Genomic DNA, 7926 nt, shown 5'->3' on the forward strand with positions numbered 1-7926 from the left:
AGCTAAGAAAGTGGACTACCTGAAGGTTCTGGAGCATGTATCACGCCTAGGGACTAAGCACTTTGCTGGAAGTGTTGATCCCATGGAGGCTGATGAGTGGAGAGACCGGTTGGTTAGAAACTTCAAATCAACCCGGTGCCCTGAGGAATACCAAAGGGACATTGCAGTGCATTTCCTGGAGGGGGATGCACACAACTGGTGGATAGCCTTGGACAAACGTACCAATGGTTCCATTGAGCGCTTTGCTGACTTTGAAGTGGAGTTCAACCACAAGTACTTTCCAGCTGAGGCATGGGACCGTTTGGAGGCTAAGTTCTTGGACTTGGTTCAAGGGCGTAGGTCAGTCAGAGAGTATGAAGAAGAGTTCAACAGACTCAGGCGCTTTGTGGGAAGGGAGTTGGAGGATGAGGCAGTACAGGTCCGAAGGTTCATCCGCGGCCTTAGGCCTGAACTCAAGACCTACTGCTCAGTCCGGACCTTCTCCAATGTGACTGAACTGGTTGAGAGGATGGCTATGCTGGAGACTAACCTTGCTGAGGAAGCTAAGCACAAAGTAAAGAGTGTGGTGGTGGCTCCTGGGCAAAGTGGTGACCGGAAGAGAAAGAGGGACCAGGCTGAGGAGGGTAAAACCTCAAGTGGTAAGCCTGTGTGCCCTAAGTGCAGCAGAAACCATTATGGGGAGTGCTGGAGAGCCATGGGCGCTTGCACTCGTTGTGGTAAGATGGGACACTTTGCTCGAGAGTGCCCAAATGTGGGAGGTGACCGGACTTGCCATACTTGTGGTCTTAAGGGTCATCTCAAGAAGGACTGTCCAAAGCAATCTGATGGACAGAACAAGAACAGGAGTGGGGGTAGCAGGCCGGACCAGAACCGGGGTCAAACCTCAACTCCAAGGGTGTACGAGCTGTCCAAGGATGTGGAAGAGACAGGGCCATTCAAAGCAATCACTGGTAACTTCTGAAACTTATTCTTTTATTTTTGGAACTATGCATGGTACGGAACCTAGAATGGTTAGGGACTTAGATGGGGTCTTTGTAGGGACCTTGTGTATTGGTGGTGTGGAAACACATGTTCTGTTTGATACTGGAGCCTCACACAGTTTTGTGAGTCCAGAGATGATTGGAAAAGGATTGTTTTGTATTGGTTCAGGGGATGATCCTGGGGTTGTGGTTGCGGCCGGAGGCCAAAGGATGCAATCACAAGGCCTGGTAAGGGATATCCCAGTTATGATACAAGGGAGGGCATTGCCTGTGGATCTTGTAGTGGTTAGCCTTAAGAATCACGAAGTGATCTTAGGGATGGATTGGCTTGGAAAGAATCGGGCCACCTTAGATTGTCACCGAGGAAGGGTGCAGTTTGAGAGTGGGTGTGGACCCCCGATCAGGTTCCAAGGTATCCGACCAACCTCGGGTAGCTTAGTGGTCTCAGCGGTCCAAGTGGAAAGTATGCTGAGGAATGGTTGTGAGGCCTGGTTGGCGACCATTAGCACTAAGGAGGTTGTGGGGGGTGGTAGCCCGGACGGGATACGTTTGGTTCAAGAGTTTAGTGATGTATTTCGGGCGCTTCAGGGTGTGCCTCCTGATAGGGCTGACCCGTTCATGATCGAACTTGAACCTGGAACGGTCCCAATGTCCAAAAGTCCGTACCGGATGGCACCAGCTGAGATGGCTGAGTTAAAGAAACAACTTGAAGAGTTGGTGGATAAGGGGTTTATACGCCCAAGTGTGTCCCCATGGGGAGCACCAGTCCTCTTTGTCAAAAAGAAGGATGGGAGTTTGAGATTGTGCATTGACTATAGGGGGCTGAACAGGGTTACTATCAAGAATAAGTATCCCTTGCCCAGGATTGATGAGTTGCTAGATCAGTTGAGAGGAGCCAAGTGGTTCTCAAAAATTGATTTAGCCTCAGGCTACCATCAAATCCCCATTGCACCAGAGGATGTGCAAAAGACAGCATTCAGGACAAGGTATGGCCACTATGAGTTTGTGGTCATGCCGTTTGGACTGACCAATGCACCAGCAGCCTTCATGAAGATGATGAATGGTATCTTCCGAGATTACTTAGATGAATTTGTAATCATCTTTATTGATGATATACTAGTATACTCTAAGACAGAGGAGGACCATGAGAAGCATCTCAGGTTGGTGCTGGGACGGCTAAGGGAGCAGCAACTCTTTGCTAAGTTAAGCAAGTGCAGTTTCTGGCAGAAGAGTATTGGATTCCTAGGCCATGTGGTGTCTGAGGAAGGAGTTTCTGTTGACCAGGAGAAGGTCAAGTGTATACAGGAGTGGCCAAGACCAAAGAATGCTACTGAAGTTAGAAGCTTCTTGGGTTTGGCCGGGTACTACAGGAAGTATGTCAAGGGGTTTGCAAGTGTGGCACAACCTATGACACAACTTACTGGAAAGGATGTGAAGTTCACATGGTCTGATGCATGTGATAAGAGCTTTCAGGCCTTAAAGATCATGTTGACCAGTGCACCAGTGCTAGTGCTGCCTGAGGCTGACCAACCATATGTGGTTTACACAGATGCATCCATCACCGGATTAGGCTGTGTGCTCACACAACATGGGAAAGTCATTGCTTATGCCTCCAGGCAACTAAGGAAGCATGAGGGCAACTACCCAACTCATGACCTGGAAATGGCTGCAGTGGTATTTGCTCTGAAGATATGGAGGTCCTACCTGTATGGTGCCAAGGTTCAGATCCTAACCGACCACAAGAGTCTCAAGTACATTTTTACTCAGCCTGAGTTAAACTTGAGGCAGAGAAGGTGGATGGAATTTGTGGCGGATTATGATCTTGATATTACTTACTATCCGGGCAAAGCAAATCTGGTAGCAGATGCCTTGAGCCGGAGGAGAGCTGAAGTGTCAGCTGAAAGAGAAGCTGAGGTATTGGAAGGGATGGTCAGGTCTTTGAATCTAAACACCTTGGTCAGTGAGGATGAACCTCTGGGGCTAGAGGTTGTGGATCAGGCTGATCTCCTGAGTAGAATCAGACAAGCACAATGCTTGGATGAAAATTTGCAAAAGGTTGCAAGAAATGACAAGACAGAGTACCAGACGGCCAGCAATGGTACCATTTTGGTACATGGGCGTGTGAGTGTTCCGAGTGACCGAGGACTAAAGGAAGAGATTATGAGGCAAGCTCATAAGTCTAAGTTCTCAGTGCACCCGGGGCTGAACAAAATGTATAAGGACATGAAGAGGTATTACCACTGGGTAAGGATGAAAGCAGACGTGGCCGAGTGGGTGGCCAAGTGTCCAACTTGCCAATTAGTCAAGGCCGAGCATCAGGTTCCCAGTGGTTTGCTGCAGAACCTCCCTATACCTGAATGGAAGTGGGATCACATCACAATGGACTTTGTGACTGGGTTCCCAACGACAAGGAGTAGGAAGGATGCAGTTTGGGTGATTGTGGATAGACTGACCAAGTCTGCACACTTTGTACCAATCAAGAAGGGTGATGGTGTGGATGAGATAGTGAAGATCTACATTGATGAGATAGTAAGGCTGCATGGAGTGCCGGCCAGTATAGTCTCTGATAGAGACCCGAGGTTCACCTCTTATTTCTGGAGGGCTTTTCAAAAAGCCTTAGGAACTAGAGTGAACATGAGTACATCCTACCATCCCCAAACGGATGGACAATCAGAAAGAACTATCCAGACACTAGAAGACATGCTGAGGGCATGTGTACTGGACTGGGGTGACTCATGGGAAAAGCATTTGCCACTGGTGGAGTTTGCATACAACAACAGCTTCCACACCAGTATAGGCATGTCTCCCTATGAGGCATTGTATGGGCGGCCTTGCAGGACACCCTTATGCTGGACCCAAGTGGGGGAGCGCAGCATAATAGGTCCTGAGATTGTGGAGGAGACAACTGAGAAGATCAAGTTGGTCAAAGAGAAGATGAAAGAGGCACAAGACCGCCAAAAGAGTTATGCTGATAAAAGAAGAAAACATCTTGAGTTTGAGGTTGGTGATCTAATCTATCTCAAGATGATCACATTCAAAGGAAGGGCCAGAGTTTCTGGAAGGAAGAAACTGGACCCAAGGTTCCTAGGTCCGTTCAGGATACTTGAGAGAGTTGGGGCAGTGGCCTACAAATTGGATTTACCATCTGAGATGGATGCTTATCACAATGTGTTCCATGTGTCCCAACTAAGGAAGTGTCTGACTGACCAGGACATTGTGTTGCCTGAGATTCCAAAAGATCTTGGTAAGAACCTCACCTTAGAGACAAGGCCGGTTCGGATCATAGATAGAATGGAAAAGGCAATGAGGAGAAAGACTGTTCCTATGCTTAAAATAGTATGGGAATTCAATGGCAAGGATATTATCACTTGGGAAACCGAGGCAAGGATGAAGGCTGAGTATCCTGAGTGGTATAGTCAGTATGTGGATGGTGAACCATCAAGTATGAACTCGGGGACGAGTTCCTTCCAAGTGGGGGAGACTTGTCATGTCCCAAGTTCTAGATAAGCCATCCGGATGGGCCATGGTGCGAGGACAAGCACCAGCCAGGTCATGAGACCAAAAGGGCAAGCGTATCATGGTCCATAAATGGGGTTAAGTGCATCAGGAAGCTGAGACTTAACCAGAATGAAGGAAAGGTAGGCTCAAAGGAGCTGGACAAGTGTTTTGGTAGCTGGCCGTAGAGGTTTGGTAGCTCGGGCAGCTAGGAATGGAGTGAGGCAAGCTCACAGTAGCTCAGGCAAGTCTAGGACAGCTCCAGTAGCTGGCAGGTCAGCTCACTCAGCTGGGGAAGCTAGTGACCAGCTCACCTCAGCTGGACGGAGTGAATAGCTCTTGGGCGGTTGGACCGGACCATGAGCGGTTATGGGTCCGGCTCGGTGGTGGCATGGTCAGGTGAGACCATGGAGCTTGGCAAGTGAGCTAGGTACCTGGAGGAGTGTTGGCAGCTGGAGATCGATCAAGGGGAGCGGTTGGAGGCAGTTGGGAAGCGGTTTGGCCGAAGAGATGCAAAGGGAACCGTTTGTGCCTTTTCGCCCAAAACCGTGCAACCGTTCGGTCCAACTGCTGGTCGATGACATTTCCTATAAATAGGAGTCATTGTTCATCGATTTGGATCACGAAAATTACTAGGCAAACCTCTGCCAAAATTCTACCAGAGAGAAAGAGAGAGAAGACCGGCGGTAAGGAGTTATCCGAGTGGTGGTCCGGTGAGTTTAAACGGTGGAAAACGGTTCAGACAAGAACATGGCAGGCGGGCAAAGTGATAAGGACAAGAGGAAGGAGACAGAGAAGGATGGAGGCGCAGAGGAACGTACGCCTAAGGTATTGATGCACTCCGGATGGTGACCGCGCATGACCATGAGAGTATATGGTCTGGCCGGTTGAACCATGATGTGTTGGTTGCATCCGTTTCTTCTTTTCTCTTTGTCAATCTCTCTTCTACCTTATTCTGATGTGATCTGTGGGTTTAAACCCGCGGACAAACCCCCAGGGCTTGGATTGGTCAGTGTAATCTCTCCATGGCCTTGGTTGGGGAGGTATGGTCCGATCTCATGGTTCCCAAGGGAATTATTGGGGTTTGACGATTGTAATCTCTTAATTGGGATTTTTAATGAATTATCAAAGTGTTAGATTTGATTTATATCATGGGTTAGGGGTTGGTCCAATTTGGCCGGTTGGCGGTTCATGGTCAAGGTCGTTATGATTGAGACCGGTTCTGAGGAATCCAATTGGACCATTCTCTTAGTTTGGATTTATCATGATTTATCATGTATAGTTTACAGTTTTTGGCCGAGTATTTAGTATGGTCAGAATTGGGGTTAGATGTGATCTAGGGTCCGGAACCATGTACTGATTAGTTTGATGCTAGGATATCGGATCATATGTATATTCATGTGTTGTGGTTTGGTTTCAGGAACAAGCAGTGATCGTGGTAAAGCTAAGGAGTCTTGAAGACTTGGCCGTGGATGGATGTGTGATGTGTGTCTAGATTAGATGAACTTATGATAGCCTATTGTGCAACTTGTGTGGATTGAATGATTTGTATGAATCACATTGACATATATATATAAAATGATGTTTCTTTTATGCTTCCGCTTTGTATTTGTCAGATATAAACCTCACATGAACTGAACATGACTTAGAAATATTTGGACTTAAACCGGCTGAATTGCACTTAGACATCTAGGTAAGTTCTTGAACTGGTTGGATCATGGGATCCAGGTTCGGGTCTTACAGTAATTCCGTCCAAGGCTAAATAATGGCGAGAGACCGATAGCGAACAAGTTACCGGAGGTAAGATGAAAAGGACTTTGAAAAGAGACGTCAAAGAGTGCTTGAAATTGTCGGGAGGGAAGCGGATGGGGGCCGGCGATGCGTTCCGGTCGGATGCGGAACGGAGCAATCCGGTCCGCGATCGATTCGGAGCGTGGACCGACGCGATTAAGGTGGTGGCCTAAGCCCGGGCTTTTGTTACGCCCGCGGAGACGTCGCTGCCTTAATCGTGGTCTGCAGCACGCGCCTCACGGCGTGCCTCGGCATCTGCGTGTCAGGGCGTCGGCCTGTGGGCTCCCCATTCGACCCGTCTTGAAACAACGGCCAAGGAGTCTGACATGTGTGCGAGTCAACGGGTGAGTCCCGTAAGGCGCAAGGAAGCTGATTGGTAGGATCCCTCACGGGTGCACTCACGACCGACCTTGATCTTCTGAGAAGGGTTCGAGTGTGAGCATGCCTGTCGGGACCCGAAAGATGGTGAACATGCCTGAGCGGGGCGAAAGCCAGAGGAAACTCTGGTGGAGGCCCGCAGCGATACTGACGTGCAAATCGTTCGTCTGACTTGGGTATGAGGGCGAAAGACTAATCGAACATCTAGTAGCTGGTTCCCTCCGAAGTTCCTCAGGATAGCTGGAGCTCGGAACGAGTTCTATCGGGTAAAGCCAATGATAGAGGCATCGGGGGCGCAACGCCCTCGACCTATTTCAAACTTAAATAGGTAGGACGGGGTGGCTTGCTTTGTGAGCCATCCCACGGAATCGAGAGCTCCAAGTGGGCCATTTTTGGTAAGCAGAACTGGCGATGCGGGATGAACCGGAGCCGGGTTACGGTGCCCAACTGCGCGCTAACCTAGAACCACAAAGGGTGTTGGTCGATTAAGACAGCAAGGACGGTGTCATGGAAGTCGAAATCCGCTAAGGAGTGTGTAACAACTCAACCGTGCCGAATCAACTAGCCCCGAAAATGGATGGCGCTGAAGCGCGCGACCTATACCCGGCCGTCGGGGCAAGAGCCAGGCCTCGATGAGTAGGAGGGCGCGGCGGTCGCTGCAAAACCAGGGCGCGAGCCCGGGCGGAGCGGCCGTCGGTGCAGATTTGGTGGTAGTAGCAAATATTCAAATGAGATTTGAAGGCCGAAGAGGGGAAAGGTTCCTTGGACAAACGTACCAATGGTTCCATTGAGCGCTTTGCTGACTTTGAAGTGGAGTTCAACCACAAGTACTTTCCAGCTGAGGCATGGGACCGTTTGGAGGCTAAGTTCTTGGACTTGGTTCAAGGGCGTAGGTCAGTCAGAGAGTATGAAGAAGAGTTCAACAGACTCAGGCGCTTTGTGGGAAGGGAGTTGGAGGATGAGGCAGTACAGGTCCGAAGGTTCATCCGCGGCCTTAGGCCTGAACTCAAGACCTACTGCTCAGTCCGGACCTTCTCCAATGTGACTGAACTGGTTGAGAGGATGGCTATGCTGGAGACTAACCTTGCTGAGGAAGCTAAGCACAAAGTAAAGAGTGTGGTGGTGGCTCCTGGGCAAAGTGGTGACCGGAAGAGAAAGAGGGACCAGGCTGAGGAGGGTAAAACCTCAAGTGGTAAGCCTGTGTGCCCTAAGTGCAGCAGAAACCATTATGGGGAGTGCTGGAGAGCCATGGGCGCTTGCACTCGTTGTGGTAAGATGGGAC

This window comes from Raphanus sativus, unplaced genomic scaffold (assembly GCF_000801105.2).
Source record: "Raphanus sativus cultivar WK10039 unplaced genomic scaffold, ASM80110v3 Scaffold1590, whole genome shotgun sequence".
NCBI lineage: Eukaryota > Viridiplantae > Streptophyta > Magnoliopsida > Brassicales > Brassicaceae > Raphanus > Raphanus sativus.